We start from the raw sequence: 15298 nt of genomic DNA on the forward strand, positions 1-15298 counted from the left end.
CTACTCCTGCGGAGAAAAGGTCAATAACCTCATTAGTGATGAATATGAAGTGGCTGCGACTGTCAGGAATTTTACAGGTAAGATCTTACAAAAATTCCGTTATACACAATCTTATACCCGCAGTTGATCCAGAGGAAGGCGAAAAAACCCCAGCAAAGCATCATCCAATTTGCTACAGCAGGGGAAAAAAAGTCCTTCCTGATCCGCCGAGAGGCAATCTGATATTCCCTGGATCAACTTTAACTATTATTATTAGTACCCACATTTATTTAAGTCCACCCAGGAAAGAATCCAGGCCTTTTTTTTAAAGCAATATAGTGAGCTAGCCAGAACCACCTCCTGGAGGGAGTCTATTCCACATTTTCACAGCTCTTACATTGAAGAAACCTTTCCGTATTTGTAGACGAAATCCTTATGTATTTAAACTTGACCATATCCCCCCCCTTAATTGCCTCTTCTCAAGAGCGAATAAATTCGGTTCCTCTAATCTTTTCTCATAGCTGAGCTCCTCTTTGCCTCTTATCAATTTGGTTGCCATTCTCTGCACTTTCTCCAGTTCCCTGATATCCTTTTTAAGAACTGGTTCCCAAAACTTAACGAAAAGAGTGGGTTCTTTCCCTCTCTGCTGAGGATCGCTTGGTCCTTTGTGCCTGGCGACCAGGTGGTGCTGCAAGCACGGTGGGGGCTGTCCCTTTGCAGTGTGTTACACTTTGTGGGGTCCCCCTGGTGACTCATGGAGTCTTTGGAGCGCATCTCTCCACCTGATTCCCTCTCTGAGGCTGCGGGGCCCTCCGAGTCACAACCATCCATCACTGAACTTACGGCGGTCCTGGAGTCCTTTGTGTCCCAGGTGAAGGTCTCTTTCGGGCGACGGGCCAGCAAAAAGCACCCCGCCTCATCAAAACCTGAATCTGATTTTGTCGGCATGGGCGTGGGTCACCCTGCTGGTAATGCGACTACACGCCCAGCATCCTCATAGTGAGGATGATTCCTCCACGTCTGCAACTGCGCATGAGAAGGCGCTGGTGGAAGCACTGGTTGTATTTGTGCGTGAGACCTTGAAGATGGAGGACGCAGCTGCGATGGAGGCGCGGGTTCGCTTTGGCACTCGCTAGCCACCCAGAGCGGCAAAAGTGTTTAGTTTCCCCCGCCAATTTTGACAGAATTGTTGCTAAAGAGTGTGGACGACCAAAGCAACCCCTTGTGGTCCCTAAGCGATGTACTAGGCGTTACCCCTATGAGGAGTCCCTTATTAAGAAGTGGACTGTTCCACCGGTGGTGGGCCCTCCGGTTTCAGGATTGAACAAGGCAACCATGATTCCAGGTAAAGAGTCCCCGGCTTTAAAGGCAAAGTGTAATTTATTCAGTGTTGTCACATGAAAAGATATGCGTTTACAAAAATGTGAGGGGTGTACTCACTTTTGAGAGATACTGTATCTGTCAGAGTGCCGCTGCTCTCTAAAGGTTAGTTTTCTGAGCCTGACTTGTCTAAGGGTTCCCCTTTAATCTCATCTGACATACTCAGAATCCTATAGGCCTCTTCACTAGCGTACTCTTCATTGGCCATTTTGACTACTAGATTAACAGGTACCTACTGCAAAGTGAAAAAAAGCACCTGGCTGTCAGGGACTGCTTGAACCACAAAATGATTTACCTGAGACAAAAACCCACAAACGAAAAGAAAAGAGGGGAAATTTGGAACTTTCAGATCCAAAACAAATAAGAAATATGTACCACTGAATGAAATGAAAAAAATTAACACATTAGCATTGTATTCAGAACAATACTAACATTAACCCCTAGATAAATGGGGGACAACATCATTCAACCATAAATCTAGTAAATTAAAAATGAATGACTTGCACCTTGGCTGGTGCAATACTGCAATCGGAGACACACATGGCCGTAATCATGACATGTGCCAAAGGAGAGAAGTCCAGCACGTTTCCACTTAATGAAGTCTTCTCTGGGCCAACATCTTCATTAATTTGAAATGTGTCTGGGCTTCTCATTTATTTTCCATGTACTAATTTTATGGTTGAATTGTATTGTCCCCATTTATTTAGCCAGTTCAATACAGGGCAATTTCACCCCCTTCCTGCTGTTGTGGAATCTTTTCCTCTCAGGTACAAATACCTGACACCTATTAGTCAGTGATTCCAAATCAGCTTTGTAGCTACATAGAGATCAACCAGAGTCAGTGAATTGAATCAAAGTGATCTAAATTTATTATTCCGCGTTTGAGATTAAATATACAATGACATATAAAAAAAAGGTAGGTTGCATCAAGATATCATTTGACCAATCAAAAGTTAGTAAAAGCTTCGGCAAGCTCCGAGTTAAGTCGATATTGCGGTGTTTGCAATTTTGGAAGGGGTTTTCCATTATATTTGTATACATCTTGTGATCATGATATCCAGACAATGACTTCTCAGAGTGTTTCTCATTCTCCAAGGAGGGGATTTTCTCTATCGCTCATTGACAGACGTAGTCTTCTTGATTCTCAAGAGCTGGGTTATGTTGTCTCCGCAGGAGTAGGACTAGGCAGAAAGACAAAACGTTCTGGCTCCACCTTAGGGGCAGTCCCTGAGGGTATATCCTCCCTCTCTCTGCTACAGGGAATCAGTCTACTATTTCTAAACTCATTAACAGGCGTTATCCGTTTGAGGAAACCCTCATTAAGAAATGGACAGAACCACCTGTGGTGGATTCACCAATTGCTAGATTGAATAAAGCCACGGTTATTCCTCTAGAAGACGCTCCGTCTTTTAAAGATCCAGTGGATCGCAAGATAGAAGCTATGTCTCGCACCATGTTTACCTTGATTGGATCAGCTTTCAGACCAATAATTGCTATTGGTCTGGTTTCGCAGGCTGTAACTGAATGGACCAAGTGGTTACGCCGGGACTTAGAAGAGGTCCCTCAGGCGGTATCAGATTTGTTGGAACAAATGATACAGGGGTTACAGTTTGTATGTGATGCGGCGTTAGACACCACTCCATTATTGGCGCGAGCATCAGTCTCAGCGGTGGTTCTCAGGCGTACACTGTGGCTAAAAGGTTGGTTAGCCGACCAAGGTTCCAAAAAAGCATTGGCTAATATCCCCTTTTTAGGAGAGCGTCTATTTGGAGCCAACTTAGAGATCATTAAGGATCTCACGGGTGGAAAGAGCACCTTTTTACCGCAAGATGTTAAGGGTAAAGGAACTCGTCAAAGACGAGGGCCTTCTTTCTCTGCTCACAAGAGGTTTTTTTCGTCCCGCGGGTGAAAAAATTAAGTCCTCCAAAGCTCCTTCAGGAGGCTTCAGGGGACGTTGGTCAGGCAAGCAAAAGCCCGCCCCCTCCAGACCTGAAGATAAATCGTCCAAAGCCTGAAGGTGCGCCCCCACCCATAACTGGGGTGGGGGGACGTCTTCGCCGGTTCCCGGATCCATGGCTTTCCAGAATCCCGGACAAGTGGGTTTGCGAAGTCATAAGATCAGGGTACAAGATCGAGTTTCGATCTCTCCCACCGGCGCGATTCTTCCCTTCCAATATTCGACTATCCCCGGATCGTTTAGAAGATCTGCGGAGAGCAGTCACGGATTTACTACAACAAGGAGTGGTAGTCCACGTTCCTTGGACAGAACGTTTTCAGGGGTTTTATTCAAACCTATTTACAATACCCAGGAAAGAGGGCAAAGTGCGTCCAATTCTGGACTTAAGGGCACTCAATTCTTTTGTCAACATAAGAAAATTCAGAATGGAGTCCATTCGCACAGTAGCAGCCTTCCTGCATCCAGGCATAGACATCAAGGACGCATATCTTCACATTCCCATTTTCGCAGGACATCAGCGGTTTCTACGCTTTTCCGTAGAAGAGAACCACTATCAGTTTGTGGCGTTACCTTTCGGTCTTGCCACGGCTCCTCGGGTCTTCACGAAGGTGTTGGCCCCAATGTTGGCACTACTGCGCCAAAGAGGCATATCGATTCTTGGTTACCTAGACGATCTTCTGCTTCATGCAGAGTCTCCTCAGACCTTGCTACAAAACATAGAAATTACTATAATTTCTTTACAGGAATTCGGGTGGCTGGTGAACCAGCAAAAGTCATTTCTGGTTCCCACCCAGAGGCTCGAATATCTGGGTCTAATTCTAGACACAGTCAGGTCAAGAGTTTTCCTTCCGGTAGGGAAACTCCGGAAGATTCAATCAGCAGTCCAGTTGTTACTATCCAACAGCTGGTCTTCTCTTCGAACTTGCATGAGGGTTCTGGGATTGATGGTGGCTTCCTTCGAAGCAGTCCCATTTGCCCAGTCCCATACCCGAATTCTTCAGCAAGAGATTCTTCTCAGATGGAATCGGAATCCGGAATCCCTGGACAATCAGATCCGATTGAGCAAACAGACCAGAGAGTCTCTGGTCTGGTGGCTTCGGTCTCCGATGCTCAGCCAGGGAAAGTCATTTCTGCCAATATATTGGACAATAGTGACCACGGATGCCAGTCTATCCGGATGGGGAGGAATTCTCGGTCAGTTATCTGTCCAGGGACTTTGGTCCCTGGAAGAATCCAGATTGCCGATAAATGTATTGGAACTGAGAGCGATCAAACTTTGTCTGATTCACTGGACCGAGCAGCTCCAGGGCAGCCCAGTTCGGATCCAGTCGGACAATGCCACGGCTGTGGCTTATGTCAATCACCAGGGGGGCACCAAGAGTGTCCGAGCGGCCAAAGAAGTGGCTTGCATTCTTCGCTGGGCGGAACGATTTGTTCCAGCTATCTCTGCGGTGTTCATTCCGGGGGTGGAGAATTGGCAGGCAGATTATCTCAGCCGTCAGACTCTGGATCAGGGGGAATGGTCCCTCCATCCAGAAGTTTTCCACCAGTTGTGCCTACGGTGGGGCACCCCGGATGTGGATCTGTTGGCATCACGATTCAACAGGAAAGTACAGAGATTCGTGGCTCGCTCCCGCGATCCTCTAGCAGAGACCGCAGACGCACTGATCGCCCCGTGGGGGCAATACCAGCTAATGTATGCCTTCCCTCCTCTCGGGTTACTGCCAAGACTTCTTCGCAGGATAGAGGAGGAAGGAATTCCAGTAATTCTGGTAGCTCCGGACTGGCCTCGTCGAGCTTGGTACGCCGACGTGGTCAGACTGGTGGCGGACGTCCCGTGGAGACTTCCTCTCAGGGAGGACCTACTTTCTCAGGGACCGATCTTCCATCCTGCTTTACGATCGCTGGCTTTAACGGCCTGGCTATTGAGACCCAGGTGCTGAAGGACAAAGGTTTGTCAGCTTCAGTTATTCCTACTCTAGTTGAAGCAAGGAAAGCGACTTCCAGAAAGATTTATCATCGCACATGGAAGTCCTACATTGCATGGTGTGAACCTCTGGGGTTCCGTCCACGGTCTTATTCGGTTAGTCGAATATTAGCTTTTCTGCAACAAGGGGTTGAGCAGAAACTGGCCTTGAGTACTATCAAGGGTCAGGTCTCAGCATTAGCTATCTTCTTTAAGAAGCCTTTGGCTACTCATTCCTTGGTGCGGAATTTCATCCAGGGGGTGCGACATCTGGCTCCGCCAGTGCGCGCGCCGTTACCACCCTGGGATCTTAATTTAGTATTGTCGGTTCTTCAGAAACCTCCCTTTGAAGATATTAGGGAGATTCCTCTACCTACGTTGTCCCAGAAGGTGTCCTTCTTGGTGGCTATTACTTCTGCACGCAGGGTGTCAGAACTGGCCGCATTATCTTGTCGTTCCCCATATCTGGTGGTTCATAAAGATAAGGTGGTTCTTCGTCCGAATCCATCCTTCCTACCAAAAGTGGTGTCAGAATTTCATCTGAATGAAGAAATTGTATTACCTTCCCTGTGTCCTAAGCCCAGTCATCCTCGGGAGTTTGCTTTACACTCCTTGGATGTGGTCCGGGCGATCAGGGTATACTTAAAAACGACAGACTCGTTTCGCAAGACGGATTCACTTTTTGTGATCCCGGATGGACCCAAAAAGGGGTTGCCTGCATCTGCCGCGACCATTTCCAAATGGATCAGACAGACGGTGGTACAGGCTTATTCTATTAAGGGTCGGGAGCCCCGTTCCCTGTTAAGGCGCACTCCACTCGGGCGCTTAGTGCGTCATGGGCCTTTCGCCATCAGGCGTCAGTGGTCCAGGTGTGCAAGGCGGCTACCTGGTCGTCGGTGCATACCTTTACAAAACATTATAAAGTTGATGTAATGGCATCATCTGATGCCGTGTTTGGCCGCAAGGTTTTGCAGGCCGCCATTTGAGGAGACCAGTGGTCTGCCTCGAGGGTTTTTTTCCGTTGGAAATTTTTCTTTTGAGTCTCATTCTTTGTTTATAATGAGCCTTTAAAACTTCTAGTTTGGCACCGGTTGGGCCTTCTAGATTGGATTTTGATTTTTGTCAATCCCACCCCTCATTTGTGGCACTGCTTCTGGATGTCCCAGCTCTTGAGAATCAAGAAGACTACGTCTGTCAATGAGCGATAGAGAAAAATGGATTTTTGTAAGATCTTACCGTAAAATCCTTTTCTCTTAAGCTCATTGACAGACGTAGTACCCGCCCCTCTATCATTGAGTTGGGTTGGGTTAAATTCTCTGTTACTGCTTTAGAACAGAACTGATTCCCTGTAGCAGAGAGAGGGAGGATATACCCTCAGGGACTGCCCCTAAGGTGGAGCCAGAACGTTTTGTCTTTCTGCCTAGTCCTACTCCTGCGGAGACAACATAACCCAGCTCTTGAGAATCAAGAAGACTACGTCTGTCAATGAGCTTAAGAGAAAAGGATTTTACGGTAAGATCTTACAAAAATCCATTTTTTTGTTGCAAAATATTCCTAAGTCATGAGATATATTTTATGGCTTTTTTTGCAAGGTTGCATGTTGCATAGACATGAAATTGAGAAAAACAAGAGATTAATACTTCAAGCCATCTTTTTCTAAGCAGCCATCTTGCCACCTCACTGCCCAGATCATTTTTCAGCTTTCAGTGCTCACTCTTTGACCATTACTCAGTCATGCAACACTGTACCCATATAAAATTTCCCTTTTTTGAAAAACATATAGAACTTTCTTTTGTTGGTATATATTTACCACTGAGTTTATATTTTGTGCTATAATTAAAAAAAGAGCAAATGTTGTTTTGTGACAAACACATTTTTCTTTGTTCCTGTCAAAAATTTAGCAAATTAGTAATTTTTCTTCATAAATTTTGGCCAAAATGTATTCTGCTACATATCTTTGGTAAAAAAATAACCCAAATGAGATGTATATTTGGTCATTGTGAAAGTTAGTCTACAAGCTGTGATGCCATTCGTTGAAAATTGATCACACTTGATGTACTGAAGACCTATCATTTCTTGAGACCCTAACAAGCCAGGAAAGTACAAATACCCCCCCCTCCCCCCAAAAAAAAAAAAAATTACCCCTTTTTGGAAAGTAGACATTCCAAGGTATTTAGTAAGGGGTATGGTGAGGTTTTTTAAAGCTTTCATTTTTTTCTTAAATTCTTTGCGAAATGCAGGGTTTCTTTTTTTTTTTTTTTTTACAAAATTGTTATATTAACAGGTTATTTTTCTCACACGGTATATGTATACTTGCAGCTACACCCTAAAACACATTCTGCTACTCCTTAGTATGGCGATACCACATGTGAGACTGTCACAGCCTCGCCACATACACAGGCCCAACATGCTGGGAGCACAGTCAGGTGTTCTATGGACATAAATGACACGACGGCTTATCACACATTTTGAAGGCCCTTGAGCACTAGGACAGTGGAAACTCCCACAAAATGACCCCATTTTAGAAAGCAAACACAACAATGTATAATCTTTGAGGCATAATAGGTCTTTTGAACATTTTTTTTTTTTTCCCCACAAGTTTTTGTAAAATGTGTAAAGAAAATGAAAACATATTTTTACACATAGTTGTCCATTTTTACAATATTTCTAACACATAGCATGTACATAGCAAAAACTGCACCCCAAAATACATTCTGCTGCTACTCCTGAGTATGGCGGCACTACACGTGAGACTTTTACACAGCCTAGCCACATGCAGAGGCCTAACATTCAAGTAGCACCATCAAGCATTCTAGGAACATAATATACACATCTAATTTCCTGAGAACCTATTAAATTTGAATGCCCTTAATATTTCTAACACATAGCATCTACATACCAACAATTACACTCCAAAACACATATTAAGGAAAGCGTAAAAAAAAAAGTATTACCTGTGGTTTTAGTAGTGCAGTTTCCGCAGAGGAGAGCATTGGTCCAGGCAGCAGGCAGGAACATGCTTAGTGACAACAATGGTCATTATCCAGGCAGCAGGCAGGCATTTTGTCTATAGTCAGTACTGGGATATTGTCAGCACAGCCAAAGCATTTGTCCAAAGGCATTGTCCAGGCAGAGATGTGATCAGCACAGCCATAATATTGGTCCTGGTCCACTGTTACCTGCAGACAATCATTATTGTACAGCTCTCTAGCCCTTCGTAAACATACTGCCTTTTCCTACAGCTAATTATTCCCATAGTACAGGTAGCAGGCAGAGGTGTGGTCAGTACATGCGGCGGGCAGAGAAATGTTGGCAGCAAGTCAGCAGCCGGCTGAGGGCCTCGGTCAGTTAAGACCTGGACACAGGGGTAGAGGCTTCTCACACCCAAATCTCTTTGAAGCCTCCGGACTCCAGACCCTAATCCGCAAGAGAACCAAAAAAGTTTTCTCCATCCCGAAAAACAATTTTGGAGTCCCTCACATGTGATACCCCTGTGTGCTACAGTAGCAGGGCAACAGATCAGTCCAAGCAATAGGCAGAAGCATAGTCAATAAAACAGGCCAGGGTCAGGTCACGTGCAAGCATTCCAAATGGTAGGCAGACACGTAATCTATAAAACAGGCCAGGGCCAGTTCACGTGAAAGCAGTCCAAACGGTAGGCAGCGGCGTAGTCGAATAACAGGCCAGGGTCAGTTTACATGGAAGGCAATGGCATGGTTAATAGTTTAGAGATGTGTCAAACTTTCTACAATGCAAAGACCGGGTTGGGAGGGACACTGGGGACAATGGTAGCTGGTATCTCTTCGAAATCCTCTTTTGCTGCATACGCAACATCTTTTTTTGTGCTTTTGATCTGCTTCAGATGATGAAATGTTGTCCGGGAAGTGGCCCTCATAAAGTCGGCTAAAAGCTTTAGAGCAAAGGATTTCTGGTGGGGTCTTTATTGATAGATGAGGGACATGACCATTTCTTCGATTAATTTTAGGAAAGGGGTGGGGCTTTCCCTGGGTTTGGTGTAGATAATATATGCATTATAAATGGCCAAATTTATGAAATAAATCGCTACTTTCTTGTACCAGAGACAGGACCTCCCTTTTTTTTTTTTTTTTTTGTCAAATACAGTGCCTTGCGAAAGTATTCGGGCCCCCTTGAACTTTGCAACCTTTTGCCACATTTCAGGCTTCAAACATAGATATAAAACTAATTTTTTGTGAAGGATCAACAAGTGGTATTGGATATTTCAAACTTTGTTAAATAAAAAACTGAAAAATTGGGTGTGCAAAATTATTCAGCCCCTCTACTTTCAGTGCAGCAAACTCTCTCCAGAAGTTCAGTGAGGATCTCTGAATGATCCAATGTTGACCTAAATGACTAATGATGATAAATGGAATCCACCTGTGTTTTAATCAAGTCTCCGTATAAATGCACCTGCACTGTGATAGTCTCAGAGGTTCGGTTAAAACGCAGAGAGCATCATGAAGAACAAGAAACACACCAGGCAGGTCCGAGATACTGTTGTGGAGAAGTTTAAAGCCGGATTTGGATACAAAAAGATTTCCCAAGCTTTAAAAACCCCAAGGAGCACTGTGCAAGCGATTAATATGGAAATGGAAGGCGTATCAGACCACTGCAAATCTACGAAGACCTGGCCGTCCATCTAAACTTTCAGCTCATACAAGGAGAAGACTGATCAGAGATGCAGCCAAGAGGCCCATGATCACTCTGGATGAACTGCAGAGATCTACAGCTGAGGTGGGAGACTCTGTCCATAGGACAACAATCAGTCGTATACTGCACAAATCTGGCCTTTATGGAAGAGTGGCAAGAAGAAAGCCATTTCTTAAAGATATTCATAAAAAGTGGTGTTTAAAGTTTGCCACAAGCCACCTGGAAGACACACCAAACATGTGGAAGAAGGTGCTCTGGTCAGATGAAACTAAAATCGAACTTTTTGGCAACAATGCAAAACGTTATGTTTGGCGTAAAAGCAACACAGCTCATCACCCTGAACACACCATCTCCACAGTCAAACATGGTGTTGGCAGCATCATGGTTTGGGCCTGCTTTTTTTCAGCAGGGACAGGGAAGATGGTTAAAATTGATGGGAAGCTGGATGGAGCCAAATACAGGACCATTCTGGAAGAAAACCTGATGGAGTCTGCAAAAGACCTGAGACTGGGACGGACATTTGTCTTCCTGCAAGACAATGATCCAAAACATAAAGCAAAATCTACAATGGAATGGTTCACAAATAAACATATCCAGGTGTTAAAATGGCCAAGTCAAAGTTCAGACCTGAATCCAATCGAGAATCTGTGGAAACTGAAAAGTGCTGTTCACAAAGGCTCTCCATCCAACCTCACTGAGCTCGAGCTGTTTTGCAAGGAGGAATGGGCAAAAATGTCAGTCTCTCGATGTGCAAAACTGATAGAGACATACCCCAAGCGACTTACAGCTGTAATCGCAGCAAAAGGTGGCACTACAAAGTATTAACTTAAGGGGGCTGAATAACTTTTCACACCCAATTTTTCAGTTTTTTACTTGTTAAAAGTTTGAAATATCCAATTTCGTTCCACTTCATGATTGTGTCCCACTTGTTGATTCTTCACAAAAAAATTAGTTTATTTTTGAAGCCTGAAATGTGGCAAAAGGTCGCAAAGTTCAAGGGGGCCGAATACTTTCGCAAGGCACTGTAGGGCTGAAGCATTTGGTAATTGAAATTCCCCCCACCCCAATGTAAAGATTACATTCTTGGACGCATGTTGGCTTTTGAATGGGACCTCTTCTTTGAACCTCAACTGTGGTATTATGGATGGTGGACACCATATATTATTATACAGGATTTATATAGTGCTGACAGTTTGCGCAGCGCTTTACAATATGAGGGAAGACAATACAGTTACAATACAATTCAATACAGGAGGATTTAGAGGGCCCTGCACGTTAGAGCTTACAATCTAGAAGGGGGGTCAAGTGAAACAGAAGGCAATAGCTGTGGGGGATAGGCTGAAAATGGCGATACAGTTGTCAGGTGTGGGTAGGCTAGGCTTCTCTGAAGAGGAGGGTTTTCAGAGATCGTCTAAAAGCTAATAGAGTAGGAGATAATCTGACAGATAAGGGTAAGGAGTTCCATAGGATTGGTGAGGCTCTGGTAAAGTCTTGGAGGCGAGCATGGGAGGAGGTGATGAGGGAGCTAGAGAGCAGGAGGTTTTGAGAGGAACGAAGAGCGATTTCGGTTGGTGTTTTGAGACTAGGCTAGTGATGTAGCTGGGGGCTAAGTTGTGGATGGCTTTGTAAGATGTTAGTATTTTGAATTAGTTGAGTGAGCGGAAGCCAGTGGAGGGCTTGACAGAGAGGAGCAGCCGACACTGAGCGATTGTTGAGGTGGATGGATTGAAGGGGGATAGCCTGTGTAGAGGTAAGCCAATGAGAAGGGAATTGCAGTAGTCGAGGCACGAGATGACCAGGGAGTGAACTAGGAGCTTTGTTGTGTCTTTGGTTAGAAAGGGGCGTATTTTGGAGATGTTGCGAAGGTTTAGGCGGCAAGATTTGGACAGTGATTGGATGTGGGGCTTGAAGGAGAGTTCAGAGTCCAGAACACCTAGGACCTTGGCATGCGGGGATGGGCTGATAGTAATGCCGTCGATATTGACAGAGAGATTAGGGGAAGGGGCATGTGGTGGAGGAAAAATTATAAGCTGGGTTTTGGATGGATTGAGTTTGATTTAATGGTGTGACATCCAGACTGATATATCAGATAGTAGATTAGTGATACGTGAGGAGACTGAGGGAGAGAGCTGAGGAGTGGATAAATTATTTGAGTATCGTCAGCCTAGAGATGGTATTGGAAGCCGTGGGATGCTGACCTAGAGAGGACGTGTAGATTGAAAATTGGAGGGGTCCGAGAACAGCCTTTGGGGACCCCAACAGAAAAAGGAAGAGGAGAGAAGGAAGTAGAATTGTAAGTAACGCTAAGGGTCGGTTCACACTATGGCGATCCAACTTCGGGGGCGACCTGTGAAGTCGTGTGCACCGCGACTTGCACGGACTTCACACAATGGAAGTCAATGCAAGTCGCTCTGATGTCGCCCCGAAGTAGTACAGGAACTGTTTTCCAAGTCGGAGGAACTTGAGTTGCTCTTATTAGAACGGTTCCTGTTCCTGCACAGAATGGACCGTGACTTGTCAGGCTGACCAGTCGCCTGACAAGTCGCGGTAGTGTAAACCGGGACATAAGGTGCGATTGGATAAGTAGGAAGATAACCATTGAAGAGTACAGTCACAGAGAAGAAAGGCGTAGAGTTTTTTTGAGGAGGGAATGGTCAACCGTATCAAAGGCAGCAGAAAGGTCCAGGAGTAGGAGTACAGAGTAGTGTCCATTGGTTTTGGCAGTTAGTAGATCGTTTGTCAGTTTTAGGAGAGCAGTTTCAGTGGCGTGTTGAGGTCGAAATCCAGACTGAGGGGGATCAAGGAGGCTATTCTCGGCAAGGTGGTCGCACAGTCGGTTGTAGACCAGACGTTCAAGGAGTTTGGATAAAAAGGGGAGCAGGAAAATAGGGCGTAGGTTGTTAGGATCAGTTGGGTCCAGTGAGGGCTTTTTAAGTATTGGGCGGACTAGTGCATGTTTTAGAGAGTTGGGGAAGATGCCAGAAGAGAGGGAGAGATTGAAGATGTGGGTTAGAGAGCGTAGAATAGGACCATAGGGTGAACGTAGCATTTGCGAGGGAACAGGCTCCAGAGCGCAGGTGGTTAAGTGGACATTAGCAAGTAGTTTAGAAACCTCATCTATAGTCGTGGGGTTGAATGAGGGAAGTAGTGATCGCACCTGTGGGCATGAAGCATGAGGCATTGAAGGTATCTGATCAGCAATGATTTCCTCACAAATTGCATCGATCTTCTGTTTAAAGTGGTTGGCAATTTCCTGGGCAGTGAGTGAGTCAGTGGGAGGAGGTAGTGGAGGACGGAGTAGAGAATTAAATGTAGCGAAAAGTTGCCGGGGGCGGGATGACAAGTTGTTAATGAGAGTGATAAAATAGGTCTGCTTGGCGGTGTGGAGACTGGAATTGTATTAATGGAGGGCAGATTTATATTGGTGGAAATCTATCTGAGACCTAGTCTTTCGCCACAGGCGCTCAAGAGCACGGCTATACTTTTTCAGACTTCTAATGTTCTCTTTTTGCCAAGCTTGAAGGGGTCGGGCCTGATTCGATATGTAGTGAGGGGGGCCAGTATGTCTAGGGAGGCTAAAAGTGAAGTGTTGTAGACAGAAGTGGCTAGGTTGGTGCAGGAAAGGGGTGCAATTTTGTCAGAGGTGGTCGGTAGCAGAGTAGAGAAGAGAAGGGTTGAGATGGTGTAGGTTTCTGCGGGTAACTGTAAGGTAGCTAGAGGGAGAGGAGGCGGAGGAGAGGGAGAGAGTGAAACTAATAAGGTAGTGATCAGAGAGAGGGAAAGGGTTGTTTGAAAGCTTGTGCGAAGTGCATAGGTGGGAATAAAACCAGGTCAAGTGTATTGCCTTCAGAGTGAGTAGAAGCATGTATCCATTGCTTCAGGTTGAAGGAGGAGGTTAGACTGAGACGTTTGGAAGTGGCAGGATTGTTAGTATTAATAGGGATGGTGAAGTCACAGAGAATGATTGTGGGGATTTCGGAAGAGAGAAAGTAGGGTAGCCAGGCAGAGAAGTCGTCAAGATAGGTCGATACTGGTCCAGGGGGGCAGTGGATCACAGCTATCCTTAGAGAAACGGGAGAAAAAACGAATGCAGTGTACCTCAAATGAGGAGAGTGACAGAGAGGGAGGTGGGTGAAGTACCTGAAAGGTGCTATGTGGGGCTGGAAGGACCCCAACACCCCCTCCTTTTTGTCCGCTGGGTCTGGGGGAGTGAGTCCAGAGAAGACCACCTTGGGATAGGGCAGCAGAAGACGTGGTGTCGGATTCGTGAAGCCAGGTTTCGGTGATGGCGAGTAGATTAAATGAGTTTGCGATTAAAAAGGTCATGGAGAGAGGTGAGTTTATTACAGACAGAGCGGGCATTCCAAAGGGCGCAAGAGAAAGGGAGTCTGGGTATGGGAAGAAGAGAGATGGGAATTAAATTGTGCTGATTCTTGCTGTTGCCAGAGGGTGCAGGGTAATGGGCGCGTTGAGTATGGGTAGAAGATGGAGGCCCAGGGTTTGGGTATATGTCTCCAGAGGTTATGAGAAGCCGAAAGGTGAGGGTAGTAATATGAGAGTGTGATTTATATGAAGGGACATGCCCCTGTGTCCTTGAGGTATTGTGTGCGTGCGGATTCAAAAATAGCAGTAGATGGTATGTGCAATAGAGAGGACAGAAGTGAGGGTGATCATATATAAGCTGTGGGGTGGAGAAGAGGGGTGAAGGAGAGAGAGTTTAAGGATAGAGGGCAGGGCTGTCGGAAGAAGTGGTAGAGAGTGCATTTTACAAGGAGAGAGAGCTGAAGGGTCAAATAAGGTCACCTGTAGTCTGTGTGGTGTTTAAATCTGCTTTCCTTTGTTCAATCGCTTTGTGCAGTCGCTGAAGTGCAGAAGTCAGAAGTGCTTCCACTTATATAAAATAGCCCCACTTTGAGGAAACAGCCCCAAAAGCAGACGTGCCCCCCTTGCACACGATATATACATTGCTGCTATCCTTCCACCTTAAGGCCCGCAAATTGTTGCTTCTTATAGTTTTTTCCCCCCCCCCCTTTACATTCTATTGTTGACCAAAGATTGTGAAAAGCCCTTCCTGTTCTTTCTGGTAGTTCTGCAGGCCAGGGTTTTTGGAACGTGTAGGCGTTTGAAAAAGGACCGGCTGGTATAGTAGTTATCCAGATATATATGATAATCTTTGTTCAGCAGTGGGTATGCCAGGTCCCATACAAATTTTTCTGGTTTTGCCTGTGTAGGCGGGACACTTATATACACATAAATTGCTGTATATCACCAGAGCATGTGCTGATCCGATGAACAGTCCCCAGTTCAATGTGGTGTGTTACTTTTCAGTGCGTGGTTGTTGCAGCTCC

The 15298-nt window shown here is 45.5% G+C and overlaps 1 protein-coding gene across 1 annotated transcript in view; it reads left to right on the forward strand.

The window, feature by feature from the left end:
• MARF1 (meiosis regulator and mRNA stability factor 1) overlaps positions 1-15298 on the forward strand; it is a 587347-nt gene that overhangs the window by 270305 nt on the left and 301744 nt on the right. The window lies entirely within an intron of this gene.

This window comes from Pelophylax lessonae (assembly GCF_965119305.1).
Source record: "Pelophylax lessonae genome assembly, chromosome: 6".
In the NCBI taxonomy this organism is placed as follows: domain Eukaryota; kingdom Metazoa; phylum Chordata; class Amphibia; order Anura; family Ranidae; genus Pelophylax; species Pelophylax lessonae.